The sequence below is a fragment of the Chiloscyllium punctatum genome, chromosome 25 (genome assembly GCF_047496795.1).
Source record: "Chiloscyllium punctatum isolate Juve2018m chromosome 25, sChiPun1.3, whole genome shotgun sequence".
NCBI lineage: Eukaryota > Metazoa > Chordata > Chondrichthyes > Orectolobiformes > Hemiscylliidae > Chiloscyllium > Chiloscyllium punctatum.
The window spans coordinates 48,264,995-48,285,397 of NC_092763.1; positions in this window are offsets into that span (position 1 = coordinate 48,264,995).

Sequence of the window (20,403 nt, forward strand, 5' to 3'; positions counted from 1 at the left end):
CTGCACTTGTACTTCCAGTGGTGGAGGTCATGAGGTTGGAAGGGTGCAGTCAGAGGAGCCTTGATGTTTTCCTGCAGGGCAACTTGGAAATGATACACACTACGGCCAGAGTGCTCCAGTGGTGGAGAAAGTGTTTGTCCAATGTGTGTTTGGGGTACCAATCAAGTAGGCTGTTTTAATCTGGCCTGTAGGCAAGTGGGAGGCTGGTAGAACACAGCAAGTCAGACAGCATTAGGAGGTGGAGAATTCAACATTTCAGGTATAACCCCTCTTCAGGACATACGTGTCTATATTGGATCCCAATATCTGCAGTTTGTTTTGTCTCTAACTTATTCTGGATGGTGTTGAGCTTCTTCAGAATTGTGGAACTGCACTCGCTCAGGTAAGTGGAGAGTACTTCATCATATTCTTGACTTTACCTTGGAGATGGCCACTGGCTTTGGGGATTTAGAGGGTAAATTACTTGCTGCAGAATTCCCAAGAATGTAGGTCTGGTCCAGTTAAGTTTTTGTTCAATGAGAGCCCATTTTCTGAATCAATTCACTTCCAATCCCATCAATCGTATTTGCACAAACCTATTAATGATGTCAAACTAACTCTGCCCACATCAAACATTTAAAAAATCCAATTTCACGCTTACAGTAAAGCTTATCCAGCAAATACATTCACACTAGCAAATTAAGAACATTCATCAGCTCCTGATTTCAGTACAGACTTGGTTTATAAATGGACACAAGTACTGAACTCCAGGGTGACGCGAGAGCATCTACCCATGACATGAAGGCAGCAATTGATCAGCATGGTACCAAGAACCCTACGAAAACTGGAGTAAATGGGAACTGGGGGTAAATTCTTTACAGGTTGCATTCATATCTTGCAGAAAGGAGGATGGTTGTGGTTGTTACAGGCCAATCTTCTCAGCTCCAGGACATCTCTGCAGGAGTTCCTCAAGATATAAATAATTCTGCAATCAATCAATCTTCTTCCACAGCTCTGAAGCAGATGGGATTTGAATCCATGCCTCATTACCACTAGGTCACAAAATCCCTAGATATTCTCTAATTAACCCACTCAGCAATGTTATTACACACCTCTCAAGTAGGTCAGACTTGAACCCAGGTACACTGCCCCTGTACCCTCGAGCCCTAAGTTCCACATTACCAGTTCCAGCGTTACAGGGATAGGGTGGGATCTAAGCTTGGGTAGAATGCTCTTTGGAGGGTCAGTGCAGACTCGATGGGCCAAATGGTCTCTTTCTGCACTGTAGGGAATCTATGATTCTCTGATATTTTTCAATGAATCTGTGCAGAATTGTGATTACACACCTCTGGGCACTTAGGACGCGAAACTGAGCCTCCTGGTCCAGAGACAGGGGCACTACCGTCACACCACAAAGTCCTAAGTTCTTCAGGATAATATTTACTAACTTACCTGTTCAGAGATACTATTGCACACTGCTGGAGCAGGTGATACTTCTGTCTCCTGCTTAGAGAGAGGAAGATTATCAAGGCGCCACAAACACCTGAAGTTCCTCGAGTTAGAATCCTCGCCCCAACTATCCTCAGCTGCCTCAATTAAATTCCTTCCATGATAGGTCAGACTGGAGGTGTTTGCTGATCACTTCGGCATTTAGTAATATTAACACCATCTCAGATACCGCAGCAGTTTGTGCATGTATTCATTGACAGCATTCAAGCCTGAGTTGACAATTAGCCATGTAACATATGTGCCATACAACTGCCAAGCAATCATCATTTTAAAGAAGAAAGTATCTAGCCATCTCCCCATGATATTCAAGGGCATTGCCATTACTTAACTTCCCACCATCCACATTATGGGCATCATCATTAACTGGAAATAAGCAAAACTGGTTTAGTACCTGTGAATGTAAATAATTCTTTTTTTGGATAAAGTATATTTTTGCAACAAAAAAAATTAACTAGAAATTGGACCAGCCGTGCAATGACTATATCTGCAAGACCAGATCAGAGACTGGAAATTCTGTGGCAAGCAATGAATTAGGCATGTGATGGAATATTATCCACTTATCTGCATGAATGTATTCCAACAACACTCAAGGAGCTTGACACCATCAAGGAAAAACAAAACACTTATTTGACACCACATCTACCACGTTAAGCATTCACTTCTTCACAATTGATGCACCATGGTCGAAATGAGTACTATTAAAGATGCACTGGAGCACCTCAGCATGGCTGCTTTGGCAGTACTGGCAAAAGTCAGATCTTCTACCACCCAGAAGAATAAGGGCCACAACAGCATGGGAATACCTGCAACTACAACTGTGCTTCCAAATCATACAGAATCCTGACTTGATAATATATCACCTAGGGTGGCTCAGTGGTTAGCACTGCTATCCCACAGTGCCAGGGACCCGAGTTCGATTCCACCAAGGGGTGACTGTCTGTGTGGATTTCCTCCAGGTGCTCTGGTTTCCTCCCACAATCCAAAGATGTGCAGATTAGGTGGATTGGCCATGCTAAATTGCCCATCATACGCAGGGATGTACAGGCTAGGTGGATTAGCCATGCGAAAATACAGGGGATGGGTTTGAGTGGAATGCTGTTTGGAAGATCAGTGCAAACTTGATGGGCTGAATGATCTGCTTCCACATGGTAGGGATTCTATGACTACCTTTTCCTCACGGCTTTTGATTCAAAGTTCTGGAACTTGGTAACAATCTGCACTGTGAGTATACCACATCGCATAGACTTCGTTTATTCCAGGAATCATGTTGCTATCTTCTAAAGGATACTCAGAGGGGAATAAAAATGCAAGTCTCTACAATAGTACCTAAGTCCTGTAACTAAATACAAAAACATAGACACTCACACTAAAGCTTCCAATTACAATCACTTTTGCACTAACACTTCAAATGCACTAGCCCACCAAGTAAACTCCTAAGTACCCTATCAAAAGAGCACTAAAACTAAGGCATTAAACGTGCTAACATTCATGTCAAATTATGAAACATACTTGGACTAACCCATGCAATCTTTTGTCAATAAGATCATAAAGTACAGTAACTCAATTATCCTTTCAAAATCGCACTCATCCCATCAAACACATGAATAATAACCCAACCTAATATAACATAAAATACGCGAGCACATTCCATCAAGCTTGACATGTCAGTCCATAAATCTCACACGAGTAACCCCATGAGATATGGTCATACGCCTGCCAATTTTATGCCGCGGACTTTCACTTAAACCCCGAGAAAACCTGGGATTAGAAGCAGTCATCCAGTCAAAAACTCATCTTCATATTAAACCCATACAAACACTCATGCTTGAATGAAGTACAAACAGAAATCAAATCAAACAGGTTTCAGGCTCCCAACAGAAAGACAACATTCTTTCCCATTTTGAACTGCTGCACATCCCATTTCTAAAAATTGGCACAGGCAGCGGTTAAAACCCGCCACCCGTACAATTTCCCTATTGCTTGCAATATTCACCAGTAGGTTGTTTAATTTGTTTCTTGCGTATGGGAAAGCTGGCAGGTATTTACTTATTGCTCATTCCTTGGTGTCCTGTGAAGATGCTAACACTTGTTTGTACCACTGAAGGGTTGCCAAATCACTTCATAGTACAATTAAAAGAGAAAGAATCAAACGATGTAGCTCATGAATTGTGTGTGTGCCAGACTGGGCAGAAGTGACAGCTTCCCTGTTTTCAAGTTATAAGAAGCTGACTTTATGGATTTTAATGAAAATTGGGCAGCTTTTTTGAGCATGGTCAATTTTATTTTCTGGTGACAGTCTACAAATGGCCAGTGTTATTAATTTCATTTCATTATTTTCAGTGGAATTTGAACTTATAACTTTTGAATCATCCTTCTAGTTCTGTAGTCACTCAACTGCATCTTGTGAAGTTAAGGAAAATTGATGGTTTGATTTATTGAAAACGTAAACCGTGATGAATAATGTATACGGTTGAGGTTGAGAATAACAATAAAAATTGCAACTCTGTATTGTTTAGAATATTTCTGTTATAATGTTGGATTCCAGCTGACGTTGTGATCAGTAGACTGAAGTTTTTTCACTGGGATTTAGCTTCTGAACTTTAAGTGATATGCCCAAGAAAAGCAGAAAGTTTGATTACTGTATATTTTCCAAGATGATGAAAGAAAGAAATGGCTAAACATCCAAATAATAAGCCAGTAAATTTTACTTAATGAGACAGATTATTTTCTTCATACTTCCCACTGCAGCATCTCACCACCTAATTAATCACGATCATTTGGAAAATGTGCATCAATATGCATTTTTATATTTGTAGCTAAATCACATCCTATTTTTACCTACCACCTTCCAAAATAAGAATACACAATATGACCAAGAAGCTAAAATACAGTGATAAAAGTTTTCTGTTTGATTGTGGGTTTTCTTTGAAAGTATCTAGATATTGGGATTGGTAAAGGTGCATTCTAATTCATGAATAGTAAAGAATCACCTACGGTCTACTACAGTGAATTTGAAAAAAATCTGAAATAAAACTCAAATATACAATAGTTTTGTCTATATTCAAAATCATCTTCATGTGCATAGCTTCCCCAGTGGCAGAGCGTTCCCTATTATATCAGTGTGATATTTGTGCTTTAGTCACACCAACCATCCAGCAACCTCTTTGGTCAGTGAGATTGCTAATTTAGAAGCTAAACTTTTATGTCACAATTCTGCAACGCAACGGTTGTGGAACTGTGCCCTGACCAGCCCAAATTTTCTGCTTCAGCTGAGTCTGATAATTATGATGTCAATGCAATTTTACTTATGAAAGTAACAAGTCTAATGAATCGAGCATAAATTTTAGTCATCAGGTTCAAATTAAGGGGATGCGCACACTTAATATTAAGTGCTATATGTGGAAAAATGTGTATTTCTGGTTTTCCTAAGATTTCAAATAAATTCCCAGTCTTGGCAGAGGTGATAAGGGAAGGATTTCAGGAATAAATGAAATCCTAGCTGGAGGGCTACTTCACTTTCCAAGTCAGTCTGCAAGTTTGGTAAGGCCAATAATGGAATTTCAAGTTTAGTGTCTTTCTGCTCATAAGGATGCATCATCTGCGTTGATCTGAAGTGCCAACAACTGTTTCAGTTTTAGCTTATACCAGTTAAAAGCTGATATCCGGTGCCTGGGGAGTTTTGAAGCCATGCTCAGAATAAAGGTAACAGTGAATTCTATGCAGCCAACAGTATCGGAACAGTTCACTAGATTTGCTTTTTGAGGATGTTTTTCCTGTTGTGCTGAACTCTTGGAATGATTTATTAACAATCAATTATCTGTAATGTTGAAAGTAATTGGATGCAGGTAGAAAATCCATGGGATCAAGTGGAATGCCAGTTTTACATTCCATCCAGAATGTAAATATGTTGACTTAAATGGAAAGTAACATTAGATAGTTTATAAAACTAGTATTTCAATTGATCTCGCCAGTGTTACAATAGCTGCATTAAATTAGAATTTCCACAAACAATTCATGAAAATGCAGGAAAAAAATTCATGCTAGACAATCTTTTTGAAATTCTGGATTAGTGGTGCTGGAAGAGCACAGCAGTTCAGGCAGCATCCAAATAGCTTCAAAATCGACGTTTCGGGCAAAAGCCCTTCATCAGGAATAAAGGCAGTGAGTCTGAAGTGTGGAGAGATAAGCTAGAGGAGGGTGGGGGTGGGGAGAAAGCAGCATAGAGTACAATGGGTGAGTGGGGGAGGGGATGAAGGTGATAGGTCAAGGAGGAGAGGGTGGAGTGGATAGGTGGAAAAGAAGATAGGCAGGTAGGACAAGTCCGGGCAAGTCAAGGGGACAGTTTCTGAGCTGGAAGTTTAGAACCAGGGTGAGGTGGGGGAAGGGGAAATGAGGAAACTGTTGAAGTCTACATTGATGCCCTGGGGTTGAAGTGTTCCGAGGCGGAAGATGAGGCGTTCTTCCTCCAGCGTCTAGTGGTGAGGGAGCGGCGGTGAAGGAGGCCCAGGACCTCCATGTCCTCGGCAGAGTGGGAGGGGGAGTTGAAATGTTGGGCCACAGGACGGTTTGGTTGATTGGTGATTTTAATCTTTTTGAAATATCTATTCTAACTAATAAAAGCATTTTTATTTAATTTTAATTAGTCGTGCCAATTTCCTTCAATCCCTGATCGAAATGGGAGTTGAAGACACAAGGTAAGATTCTGTTCACACTATGGCAAATCCATCACAGCACTTTTTACACAGATGAATTTTACGGCCTCATTGAAGACTGAATAGCAAGTATCCTGTCTGTTCATATCATTGCAGCAGCAAATTCTTTCTCCGAATGCAGCAGTTAAGTTGCGTTAAATTCCCTGCTCCTCCCAGGACTGAATCCAGCCAATAATGCCAACACCAGTTGGAAATTTACCTTCATATTCTTAGAGATAGACACTGTGTTTAAAGAAGAAATTCTGCCTATATCTGCTGGATTGGTTTGCTTTCATACACGAACTCATAAATAGTGATATATTGTAAATGGGATGCTTCCAAAAAATGTCCTGTCTTACTGTTAGTGAGATATTTGCATTTCATACCTGTGCCAACAAATCCCCAACCACACTTTCTCTCAGGAATTGGAATCTCTATACACACTAATCCTCTGCCAAAACAAAGTACCACACCTCTGCCTGTATTTGCGATATGAGAACAATCTATGTAAGCACAACAGACATCTGCTGCAGTCTGACCCTACCTAGTAGACATCTATTCGTACCTGTACGCCCCCACAAAGTCTTATTATAGAGGGATTTTACACTGGAGGTACAACTGCTGCTGTATAGAACAATTGGCGTTAAAACTTATGAAAACCTGAAGGTTAATTTTCTGCTCCAGGATACAGTTTGAGCTTTTCTGCCCAGCTGTTGGTGCAAAGCTGGTCAAAAGACTCCTCTCAATTTAATGTGGAAAACGTATTTGAATTCTGTGCAACTTAACATTGCACAAAAGCCGATTTAAAGGGAGATGGGACAGCAGATCAAATTTAAAGAAACGTCCACACCTATTGGTTACTAGTTTCTGCTTTTTGGTGATAAATAGTGTTTCAGTGATTGTAGCATTTAAAAATTTATTAGTGGCATTTGCCAGTTTTTGACTGAATATATGTAGGTACATATGTATGGATGTTTTTCTATCTGGCTGATTCAATGAGAGTTTTCATTACTTTCACTGAGAGGTAGTAAAGGCACAGCTGCCAAATTAAATTTTTGAACAGATTTCTTTAGATTTTTGCTTTAAAATTCAAAACAAACCACGTTCATTTTTCAAGAGATTAAAGTGACATCTTTTCTCTTTTTCAAGTACTGTTCGCAACACAATGTACAATTATTATGCTAATTGATTTAAAAGGTTATTCCAATTATTTGACATTTCTTATGCTATCACCTAACTGATTAAAATTGATGTTACAAAGTTCATTTCCTTCCATGGTAATTTGGCAGGAAATAGGGGTCAGACCTGATGTCTCTGATTTACATAAATATTCATGGCCCTTTTTCCTTCACTTTGATCAACATTTTTCTTTGTTTTCCTATTGCTTTTGTATAAATTCTCTGATGTTTTAATGGAAATAGAAACTAGTATTTACATTTCAGCAAGTGACACAATTAAATGAACCAACTGCTGATAAAAATGAACTCATCAGCAAAATTCCCTTTAAAGAAGAATTGCAATCATTTTGAAAGAAGGCACCAGCATCTAGACCCTTTAAAACAAGGAAGTTTCACCATCGAAATCTTTTTTCAGGGACATTCTGTTGAGGTAAAAACACAATCAAAGAGTGGGGATCATCCCTTGTAAAAAGAGTTGCTGTAAAGACTTTTAGACTTTTGATCAAGGTATAAACGCTACTGTGAACCTGCTGGTGACCTGTGATATTAGACTCAAAAAGCAGGACCGGTTGGAGGTTATATCATTTAAATAATTGCTGGCGATATACTGCTGCACTACTGAGACTATTACTCCTGTATTAGTAAGAACTAATTACAGAAGGGGATAGAATGGGAAAGTGGAATTGATGTAGAAGTTCAGCCATCTTCTGAGAGGTTCAACAGGTTAGATGTTAAGAAGATGTTCCGCTAGTGGGTGATGTCAAATTAGGGAACATAAAATAAGGAGTCACTTATTTAAAATTGAGATGCCAAGGAATTTCTTCTTGCAGAGGGTAGGAAATGTCAAAAATTTTCTATCCCTGTAAATTGTGATAGCTAGATCACCACAGATTTTCAAAAAGGACCTTGATAGATCTTTGAAATATCAGGGAGTTGATGGGTATGCTGACCTTGAAAGAAAGAGGAGTTGAGTTGAATGGTTGTGTAGACTTGAGGAGCTAAGTGCCTTATTCCTGCTCCTATTTCTTCTATATGTTCTTATTGAATAGTGAGCAGGGTTATTAGCTGTACAAACTACTGCTGCTCCCTGTATTTAATGCCCTTAAAGTTTTCATGCAGCATATCTCTCTGCAATTTCCATTCTTCTGGAAACTAACTAAAACTAATTGCTGCAAGACAGCCTTCCTCTACTGCTCCAAACCCTATCAATAAAGGTGAACATACCATTTGCTTTCAATTGTAGCATGTTAAATTATTGTTATTTGTGTTCAAGTGCCCCAAAATTACTGTGAATATCAACATTTTTTGTCATAAATTTTAAAGTTTCTGCTTTTCCATTCTATATCTCAAAGTGTTTAATTCCACATTTCCATACAGCATACTCCATTCACTCTCTTGTTATCCAATCACTTCACTGGAGTGTGCCCCAATTCATCCACCCCTCAGTTTATTTTCCTACGTAGCTTTATATCTTCAACAGGACTAGGCACATTACACTCAAGGGCAACTAGGGATGGCAACAAGTGTTTGCTTTGCCAGAGATGCCCACAGACCATGAAATAATTTTTAAAATGTTTTCCCCTCATCTAACTAATTGATAAAGATTGCAAACAAAGCTGAGGCCCATACACTGATCCTTGCAGCATTCTGCTATCTACAACTTGCCAAAATGAAAAATGACTTGTTTATTCCTATTCTCTGTTTTGTGTGATAATATATTTCCCTATTCTAATGATCTTGTGTAACAACATTTTGCATGTCATTTTATTGAATGCCATCTGAAAATCTCATTATATTAAATCCACTGATTTCTCCTTATCCACCATGCTAGTTCCACTCTTACAAAATTCCAATAGATTTATCAAATCCTTTCATGAAACGATGTTGACTCTGCCAAATCACGTTGCAAATTTCCAAGCATCTTGTTAACACATTCATAATAATAGGTTCTAGCATTTCCCTATTACTATTACCAGGCTAACTGACCTGCAGGGTAAAAACAATGACTGCAGATGCTGAAAACCAAATACTGGATTCGTGGTGCTGGAAGAGCACAGCAGTTCAGGCAGCATCCCTGCTGCCTGAACTGCTGTGCTCTTCCAGCACCACTAATCCAGTAACTGACCTACAGTCAGAGTCATAGTCATACAGTTTGACAGCATTGTAAAAGGCCCTTCAGCCCCATCAGATCTGCATTGGTCAAAAACAACCACCTAACTAATCTAATCCCATTTTCCAGCACTTGCCCAAAGCCTTGTATGCTTTGGCACCACAAGTGTAATATTTCTTAAATATTATGGGTGGTATTGGCAGAAACATGATGGTAAAGAGGAAGGCAATTTTCATTTGTTAGGACTACCAGAGGTGATCAGGATGCCAAACCTAACCAATACGGTTTGAAATCCCAGGTCAGTCTGATGTCCATATACTGGAGAAATGCCCAACAGTGCAGGAAGAAGATTAAAGGCCTATTCTCCACCACTTCTGCACAGAGCATTAAGCCTCACTTGCTTTTAGCCTCCCCAACACCCCTACATTACTAACCTTGCATATCATCTATGCTGCCTACTCACTCATTCGGGAAGTGTCACCAACTTGCTCCCAACTGCACCAGCACCAACAACTGGGCCAGGCAGTTCAATAAACTCAATCCCTCTCTCCACCTCATTCCAGAAGAATATATTCCATAATAGAGCAGAGAGAGGTAAAACAGGTGGTGAGGTATCTTTTATTTTAATATTTTACTATTTTTCTCCAACTTGCCATCCTGATGCTGAGCATTGCTGCACTAGCCATCCATAAATGTCGCACCACAAATTTAAATTTCCTTGCTGACTCTTGCCAGCTGCCATTTTGACTAATGTAGGCCATGACCCAATGTATACTCAATGTAATACCAGATTCAGTCATTTTAAATGTCCATCTTAATTGTGGATCTCCCTGATTTTCGAATCTTCAAGAGACAGATTTGTTTCTGAAGCCTGTGTGAAGCAATTCATTTATGGACCTTGGAGAAAGTATGTGATGGAGTTAGAAATCTTTCAGGGATTAGTTTAAAAGGTATTGCCAACTTTAAAAGTCCTAATCTGATGTTGTATGACAAGTTTCATATACATTAATGCAATGGTTGATCACAGTGCTCTGGCCTTAAAAAGTAAATTGAGTAGCTTCATGCAAAGGTTCAGAAATAATCAAGTACTTTCCTCAGTGGATAAATAACTCTTATGCATTAACATGCTGTGAATCAGATGCTAACGTTTCATTTGGACCCGATATGTTAATATTCACATTAAGTTAAAGTCTGGGCAGAACAGATGCCTGACTACTTTAATTGAAATTTTGTCTTTTGGTTTTTGACAAATATAACTATATGGTTGGCCATCTGTTCAACAACTTCAATGGTTCTATTATATTGAGCTTTGTTGGGTCTGTACATAGAATTATGCAATGAAATCTTGTTATGAATGCTAGGCTGAGTTCTAAATCCCATTTATGGATTTTGGTCAGCAGAGATTGTCTGTCCAACAGTCAGGTTTGTTTTATTGGCAGCTGTATGACGATTTTGTGGGATTGTTTTATTTGATATCACTACTGAATGGCTATTTGTTTATTTTTTACAGATTTATGAGCCATTAAGAGGAATCTATTTTGTTCCAAGTGTATTTTAATGCTTCCTTGATTTAATTCACAGTTTGAGGTTTTGTTCAAGTGGAATTCTGACTACATTATCCTCTGCTACGACAACATGGCTTTTCACTGTGTTCTGAGGAAGGGTCACCAGACCCAAAACATTACCTCTAATTTCTCTTCACAGATGCTGCCAGATCTGCTGAGCTTTTTCAGCAATGTCTGTTTTTGTTTCTGATTTACAGCATCTGTAGTTCTGTTTTTATTTGGCTTTTCACACTGTCCACCTCAAAAGACTCCTGAACCAAAGCTCTGTGGTCAATTTTTTATCATCGTTTTGCAGTCTTCATTCAGACCAGCAGCAAGTAATTTAACCTGTTCGGCAGCTGCTAAAGTAAAAGCTCTTTCATTATTACTTCTGACACTGCAATAGATCCTGATCATATCTTTCTGCCCTTGACCACAAACAAAATCAAAATCACTACCCAGTCAATTGGCTGTGGCCACTTTCTGTGTCAAAATATTCAAAAACTTCATTCCCTGTCTAATGCACAACAATATCAACAGTATTCCTGTGCTAGAGGGGGAAGGTGTCTCAGAGGGTTCAAGGACGGTGTTAATTTTGCTGGATAAATTAGTGATAACTACATTGTTCAGTGTAATCTATAGACGACCAATTAGTGGAAAGATGCTGAGGAACAATTATAGAGTCATAGAGATGTACAGCATGGAAACAGACCCTTCAGTCCAACCTGTCCATGCCGACCAGATATCCCAATCCAACCTAGTCCCACCTGCCAGCACCCGGCCCACGTCCCTCCAAACCCTTCCTATTCATATTCCCATCCAAATGCCACTTAAATGTTGCAATTGTACCAGCCTCCACCACTTCCTCTGGCAGCTCATTTCATAAACGTACCACCCTCTGCATGAAAAGGTTGCCCCTTAGGTCTCTTTTATATCTTTCCTCTCTCACCCTAAACCTATGCCCTCTAGTTCTGGACTCCCCTACCTCAGGTAAAAGACTTTGCCTAGTTACCCTATCCATGCCCCTCATAATTTTGTAAACCTCTATAAGGTCACCCCTCAGCCTCCAACACTCCAGGGAAAACAGCCCCAGCCTGTTCAGCTTCTCTCTACAGTACAAATCCTCCAACCCTGGCAACATCCTTGTAAATCTTTTCTGAACCCTTTCAAGTTTCACAACGTCTTTCCGATAGGAAGGAGACCAGAACTGCACGCAATATTCCAACAGTGGCCCAACCAATGTCCTGTACAGCCGCAACATGACCTCCCAACTCCTGTACTCAATACTCTGGCCAATAAAGGAAAGCATACCAAACGCCTTCTTCACTATCCTATTTACCTGCGACTCCACTTTCAAGGAGCTATGAACCTGCACTCCAAGGTCTCTTTGTTCAGCAACACTCCCGAGGACCTTACCATTAAGCATATAAGCCCTGCTAAGATTTGCTTTCCCAAAATGCAGCACCTCGCATTTATTTGAATTAAACTCCATCTGCCACTTCTCAGCCCATTGGCCCATCTGGTCCAGATCCTGTTGTAATCTGAGGTAACCCTCTTCACTGTCCACTACACCTCCAATTTTGGTATCATCTGCAAACTTACTAACTGTACCTCTTATGCTCGCATCCAAATCATTTATGTAAATGACAAAAAGTAGAGGACCCAGCACTGATCCTTGTGGCACTCCACTGGTCACAGGCCTCCAGTCTGAAAAACAACCCTCCACCACAACTCCCTCTGTCTTCTACCTTTGAGCCAGTTCTGTATCCAAATGCCTTGTTCTCCCTGTATTCCATGAGATCTAACTTTGCTAATCAGTCTCCCATGGGGAACCTTACTGAAGTCCATGTACGTCATGTCTGCTGCTCTGCCCTCGTCAATCTTCTTTGTTACTTCTTCAAAAAACTCAATCAAGTTTGTGAAACATGACTTCCCACGCACAAAGCCATGTTGGCTATCCTGAATCGATCCTTGCCTTTCCAAGTACATGTACATCCTTTCCCTCAGGATTCCATCCAACAACTTGCCCACCACCGAGGTCAGGCTCACTGGCTTGTCCTGACCACCCTTCTTAAACAGTGGCACCACATTTGCAAACCTCCAGTCTTCCGGCACCTCACCTGTGACTATCAATGATACAAATATCTCAGCAAGAGGCCCAGCAATCACTTCTCTATCTTCCCACAGAGTTCTCGGGTACACTTGATCAGGTCCTGGGGATTTATCCACCTTTAACCATTTCAAGACATCCAGCACTTCCTCCTCTGTAATCTGGACATTTTGCAAGATGTAACCATCTATTTCCCTGCCGTCTATATCTTCGATATCCTTTTCCACAGTAAATACTGATGCAAAATATTCATTTAGTAGCTCCCCCGTTTTCTGTGGCTCCACACAAAGGCCGCCTTGCTATTCTTTGAGGGGCCCTATTCTCTCCCTAGTTACCCTTTTGTCCTTAATATATTTGTAAAAGCCCTTTGGATTCTCCTTAATTCTATTTGCCAAAGCTATCTCATGTCCCCTTTTTGCCCTCCTGATTTCCCTCTTAAGTATACTCCTACTTCCTTTACACTCTTCTAAGGATTCACTCGACCTATCCTGTCTATACCTTACATATGCTTCCTTCTTTTTCTTAACCAAACCCTCAATTTCTTTAGTCATCCAGCATTCCCCTACCTCCCAGCCTTTCCTTTCACCCTGACAGGAATATACTTTCTCTGGATTCTTGTTATCTCATTTCTGAAGGCTTCCCATTTTCCAGCCGTCCCTTTACCTGCGAACATCTGCCCCCAATCAGCTTTCTGAAGTTCTTGCCCTAATACCGTCAAAATTGGCCTTTCTCCAATGTAGAACTTCAACTTTTAGATCTGGTCTATCCTTTTCCAGGAAAATTGCAGAGAAACACCAGCATTATAGAGATGTTATCATGGGACACATCAATAACCAGTATCCCAGTCTATATTTGGGTAATGTAGGATAAGTGAGGGACAGGTGTTCATAGATTGTATTTCGGAGCACTTTCTATAGTAGTACATATCTAGTCTAACAAGGAAGAATGCATTGTCAGACCTGGTCCTTGAAAATAAGGTGGATCAAGTGTTAGCAGGGAAACATTAAGGAGACAGTAATCATTGTATCATGAGGTTCAAGGTTATGTTGGCGAATGATGTACAGTAATCCAGAGTAAGAAAAAACAGTTGTCCAAGAGCTGGCTTTAAGGGGGTAAGAGCAGAGCTAAGTTAGATTGATTTAAATAAGAGACTGGTGGAAAAAATAGTAACTAAACAATGGGCCACTCTCAAACAGAAATGGTTAAGATGTAGTCAAGGAATATTCCCTATAGTGGAAAAGGTAGGACAAACAAATCTAGAGTTCCCTGACAAAGAAGGTAGAAATTAGCATTAGGATTAGAAGGTATGTTTATGATAGGTGTAAGGCGGAAAATACATTTAAAAACAATAGGAGTACTGAAGATTTGGGGGATAGTGAGAAAACAAATAAAAGAAACAAAGTGGAACTATGAGAAAAGGCTAGCAGCTAACCTAAAGGGAAACCCCAAAGTGTTTTATGGGCATGTAAACAGTAAGAGAATGGATAAAGAAGAATAGGGCCAATCAGAGACCAAATAGCGGATTTACACATGGAGGCAGGAAGCATCACTAAGTTATTAAATCGATACTTTACATCTGTCTTTGGAAAAGTGTAAGATGGTGTCCAGGGCATGGTGACAGAGGGGAATGAGATATATGCAAGCATTTTGAAAGAAGTGAGGGTAAAAGTTGCTGGGACGCTGGCCATAAATTTTCAGTCTTCCATCGACTTAGAAGAGGTGCCAGAAAACTGGAGAATTGCAAACATAATGGCCTTGTTCAAGAAAAATTGTAAGAATAATCCCAGCAATTGCAGACTAGTTAGTTTACCTTCAGTGCTGGGCCAATTCTAGAAACAAATATTTGGATAGAACTAATAGTCACATGCAATAAGGAGAGTTGATTAGGAAGTGTCAGCATCGATTTCCAAAGGGGAAATTGTGTTTAACAATTGACTGTTATTGTCTTTTTGAAGACATAACAAAAAGGGTTGAAGAAGGTAATGCTATTGATATGGCATACATGGGTTTCCAGAATACATTTCATAAAGTGCTGTACAATAGACTTGTGAGGAAAGTTATAGGTCATGGTTTAAAAGGAACAGTAAAAACATAAATACAAAATTGGCTGAGTGATAGGAAGCAAAGGGTAATGGTAAATGAGTATTTTCCAAGATGCAGAAAGGTTCGAGGTGGAATTCCCCAAAAGTTACTCTTGAAACCCTTGCTTTTCCAATGTATACCAATGACCTGGACATTGGTACACAGGGGACAGTTTCAAAGTTTATAGATTACTAAACTTGTTAACTGTGAGGAGAATAGTGTGGAACTCCGTGGCAAATTTTTGGAATGGGCAGATAGGTGGCAGATGAGGCTCATTGCAGAGAGATGTGAGGTGAGGCACTTCGGTTAAAAGAACATTGAAAGACAACAATAAATAAGGGGTGCAATTCTGAAGGATGTGCGGGAGGAGAAGGACTTGAGTGTGTGTGTGCACAGATCATGGAAGGTAGCAGGACAGGTGGAGAGGGCAGTTAATACAACATACAGTATCTTTGACTTTATTAATAGGGGCATTGCGTACAAGAGTTCTTTAGATACCTGTTAGACCTCAGCTGGAGTATTGTGTATAGTATGGACACCACATTATAGGAAAGCTGTGAATGCATCGAAGAATGTGCAGAATTGATTTACAAGAATGGAACCAGGAATGAGAATATTCAGTATGAGTGCAGCTTAAAGAAGCTGGGACTTCTCATTGGAGAGAAGAAGGAGAATGAGATCTGGTAGAGGTGTTCAAAATCAAGAGCAGGCTGGACAGAGTACATAGTAATAAGCTGTTCGCACATATCAAAACAAAAATGGGAGGGTATAGAACTAAAGTGATGTGTAAATAAAGCAAGAGTGATGGAAGAAAAAGCTTTTTACACAATTAATATTTAGGGTATAGAATGCACTGCCTGGAAGTGTGGTGGAGGAAAGTTCAACTGAGGCATTCGAGACGGTATTAAGTGGTTATTTAGATAGAAATGGTGTACAGAGGTATGAGGACAAGGCTGGAGATTGGCACAAGGTAATAGAACTAGTGCAGGAATAACGGGCCAAATGGCCTCCTTCTACACCAGAACAATGCTGTGATTGTATGGAGCAAATGAGACTATGTCCCTCGTTATCCTACAGAAAAGCCATTGAACAGCATAAGCAGACCAAAACTAATGAGGCCGTTTGATAACATTTCCATCAGAGTTATGGCAGGAGCATGCAAGAAGAGTGACAACTTTTCAACTCCTTGAGTCCAACAATCAGATTTTTTTTCGTGAGGTGGGTGTCAGCACTTGAACTGTGAAGGATCTTGTGACATTGTAGTAGTATCCCCACCTCTACACCAGAACATCTGGTGTTCAAGTCCCATCTGCTCTGGCTGTGTGTCTGAAGAATTATAATGTGATGTTTTTATCTTTTCAGAAAAGTAGATCAGGTTGTTTCTTATGACTTTTTTTCCTGTGTAGCCTGACAGCCACTTCAGATCTTAAAAATAAGACTCGACTAATAAACAAAAGTAAAAAGTAACGAAAGGCATATTATTGGAAATGCTTTATACTACAGGTTGATTTCTTGTCAAATTGAGGAACCACTATCTTAATAAACATGCTGTAAATGTACAATTTGCACCTTCAGGCAATGTCACTTTGTTCCTAAAACAAGGGAAATCTGCTCGCAAAAACATTAAACTCAAGACACAAATGTACTTATTTACTTTGTGGAAACCTTGTGATGATTCCCAGCGGCAAGTTTTCCCATTTTAGAGAATATTTTAAAGTTAAGAAAATGCTCAGGTTTGTGGCCACAATCTTTCCTGACATTCTCTAATCCTGAAGCACACAAGCAGGTGAAGACCAGAATATTAGGACCCTCAGGTGAAAACGAAACATATACATGCACTCAATAGATTTGTCTTGCCCTTAGTAGTTGGTGTCAAAAGAGGTGGACATTAAATAAATTGAAAACAGAAAGAACTGTGAATGCTGTAAATCAGAAGCAAAAGCAGAAGTTTCTGGAAAAGCTTAGTATGTCTGGCAGCATCTGTGAAGAGAAATCAGAATTAATGTTTCGGATCCAGTGACCCTTCCTCAGAACTGATGGCAACTAGGGACTCGGGTTCGATTCTCACCTTGGGCATTGTCTGTGTGGAGAGTGCACATTCTCCCCGCGTCTGCATGAGTTCCAAAGATGTGCAGGTTAGGTAGGTGCATTACTCAGGGGTAAATGTAGGGTGGGGAATGGGTCTGGGTGGGTTACTCTTTGGACGGTCGGTGTCAACTTGTTGGGCTGAATGGCTTGTTACCACACTGGTAGGGATTCTATGATTCTACTCTAGAAAAATGATGGTTTAAATGCAGAAGACAGGGTGGGGGTAGGGGATAAGGAATGAATATTGGGTGGGGATAGTTGGACAGACAAGGGAATGGATAATGAAAGGGCTAGGAGGGTTGATAGATGTTAATGGTGATGTTAGTGGCTAACAATAGGTAGTTTGTAATGGCAGACTATGTCTGGTGTGTGTGGTAGGGGACTAGGACATGGGAGAGTTCAGGCCCTAAAATGATTGAACTTGATATTGAGTTTTGAGGGCTGCAGGGTCCCCGAGTGGAAAATGAGGTGTTGTTCTTCCAGCTTGTGCTGAACTTCACTGGAGCACTGCAGCAAGCTTGAGTCAGAGATGTTGGCCAGGAAACAGGGTGGTATGTTAAAGTACCAGGCAAGTGGAAGCTCAGGGTCTTCTTTGCGGGCAGAACGTAGATGTTCTGCGAAGCCATTCCCCAGTTTACACTTAGTTTCTCCAGAGTCAAGGAGATCACATTGTGAGTAATGAATGCAGTAGACTAGATTGTGTGAAGTGCTGGTAAAGCACTGCTTCACCTAGAAGGTATGTTTGGATCCTTGGATACTGAGGAGGGAGAAGGTAAATGGGCGGATGTTACACCTTCGGCGGTTGCAGGAGAAGGTGCTGTAGAGCTGGGGTGGGGGAAGTGTAGTGTCTCCTGTGTATACCACTTCTCCCAGTGTCTTTCTCTATGCCTCAGTCTTCCCCACTGTACTTTCTGTACTTGGTGACTTTTCTGCTTTAGGATTTTCTGCCTAGCTATTATTGCAAAGGCACCCTTTATTGCAGTGAATAGACTGACATTCCTTTGAGGTGGGCTGAAGTAAATAATCACAGGTAGATTGAACTTTAAGCAAGGAGTCAGTCTGATAAGGATATATCTGGCTATTGGATTAAATTCAAAGTGTAGAGACATTTAAGAGTAAATGTTTGCAAATGGGAAAAGTATAGTTTCAGCCTTTATTAAGGTTTCACTATTTTCTCATACTTTAATTCGTAAAATATATTTGTTCAATCAAGTATTTAATTATGTGTTCGATTGTCCAATTTGGATTAGTGCCAGTTCTTGTCTCATTATCCCTCTTGTAAAGCAACTTAGAATTACATAAAATATACATTTAAGTTATAAGCTTGAAAGCATCTTTAATGCTTTAACATTTAACGACACATTGATCAACATGATCCCTCTGTCATATAGCTGTTGTATTTTTAGCTAACTAAATCTTCAATTTGGTGAATAGGAAGCATGCATTAATTTTGAATGGCTAGTTGTAAAATTGCTCAAGGCCCAGTAAGTCATTGTGCTTTTTTAAAAAAAAAATTCATTCCAAAGATGTGACAGTCGCTAACTAGACCAACAACTAGACCACTAGTCCATGGGGTTTAGGTACACACTGTTAAGACGGGAGTTTCAGGATTATGATCCAACCACAGTGAAGGAAAGGCAATTATGGTACCAAGTAGCAATAATGAGAGTTTTGGGCATAAACTTGCAGGTGGTGATGTTACCACGTATCTGCTGCTCCTGTCTTTCCAGATGGTAGGTGTCTGGAAGGTGGTGTTGAAGGAGACTTGGTGCAATGTTGCAGTACATCTTGTGAATGGTATACACGGCTGCTGAGAATTGCTGGTGGAAGGAATAAATTTTGAAACTGTTCAGTGGAGTGCCAATCAGGCTGCTTTGCCCAGTTAAAAGGCTTGCTTGTTATTGGAGCTAGTCATCCAGGAATGTAGACAGTATTCCATCTTACAGATGGTGGACAAACTCCTGACGTGTTTCTGTGGATAGACTTCGGGGAGTCAGGAAATTATTTACTAGCTGCAGGATTCCTAACCTCTGAACTGTTCTTGATGCCATTGTATGACTAGTCCAGTTCTGTTTTTGGTCAATGGTAACCCTAGAAATGTTGACAGTGGGGTTTCAGTGATGGTGATGCCATTAAACATCAAGGGATGATAGTTGGATTCTCTCTTTTTAGAGATGATCATTACCCACCATTTGTCAGTCTAGCCAGAATGCTGTCCAAGTCTGGCTGACTGAACAGAGATGGCTTCAGTGTCTGAGGAGTCATAATTATGTGTTGGATATTGTACAATCATCAGTGAACATCCCTACCTTGGACCTTATGATAGAGGGTCTGAGCATTAATGAGACTGCTAAAGAGGATTGGGCCTAGGACAGGATCCTGAGGAATTTGAAGGCCCTTTTGGCACAATGGTAGTGTCCTTATCTCTGAGCCAGAGGCCTAATTTCATGTCCACCAGCTCCAGAAGTATGTAATTACATTTCAGTTCAGGTTAATTAGAAAACATCTCCCCTGAGGAACTTCTGCATGATATCCTACGGCTGAGATAATTCATTTCCATCAACCACAGCCATTTTCCTTTGTGCCAAATATCTCACCAACCAGTGCTGAGGGGCTTTAGGTGACTGTCTGTGTGAAGTTTGCACATTCTCCCAGTGGGTGCTCCAGTTTCCTCCCATAATCCAGGGATGTGTAGGCTAGGTGGATTGGCCGTGCTAAATTATCCGTAGCATCCAGCATGTGTAAGCTAGATAAATTAGTCATGGTAAGTGCAGGCTTATAGGGATGGAGTAGGGGGGGCTGATAATGGGTGGGATGCTCTTTGGAGAGTCAGTGTAGACTTGATGGGCCAAATGGCCTCTTTTAGCACTGTAGGAATTCTATGATTTCATAATTTTGGCAATGTTTGAGAGCAGACTGATAAGACATAAATTGGGCAGGTCAGATTTATCCTGCTTTTTGTGGACAGGATGTAACTGAGCAATTTTCTACATTGCCAATTAAATGCCAGTGTTTAAACTATTCTGGAACATCTCGGCTCAAGGTTGCAATCAGTTCTTGAGCATAAGTCTTCAGTCCTATTGCCTGCATTCTGTTTGGATCCAGTGTCTTA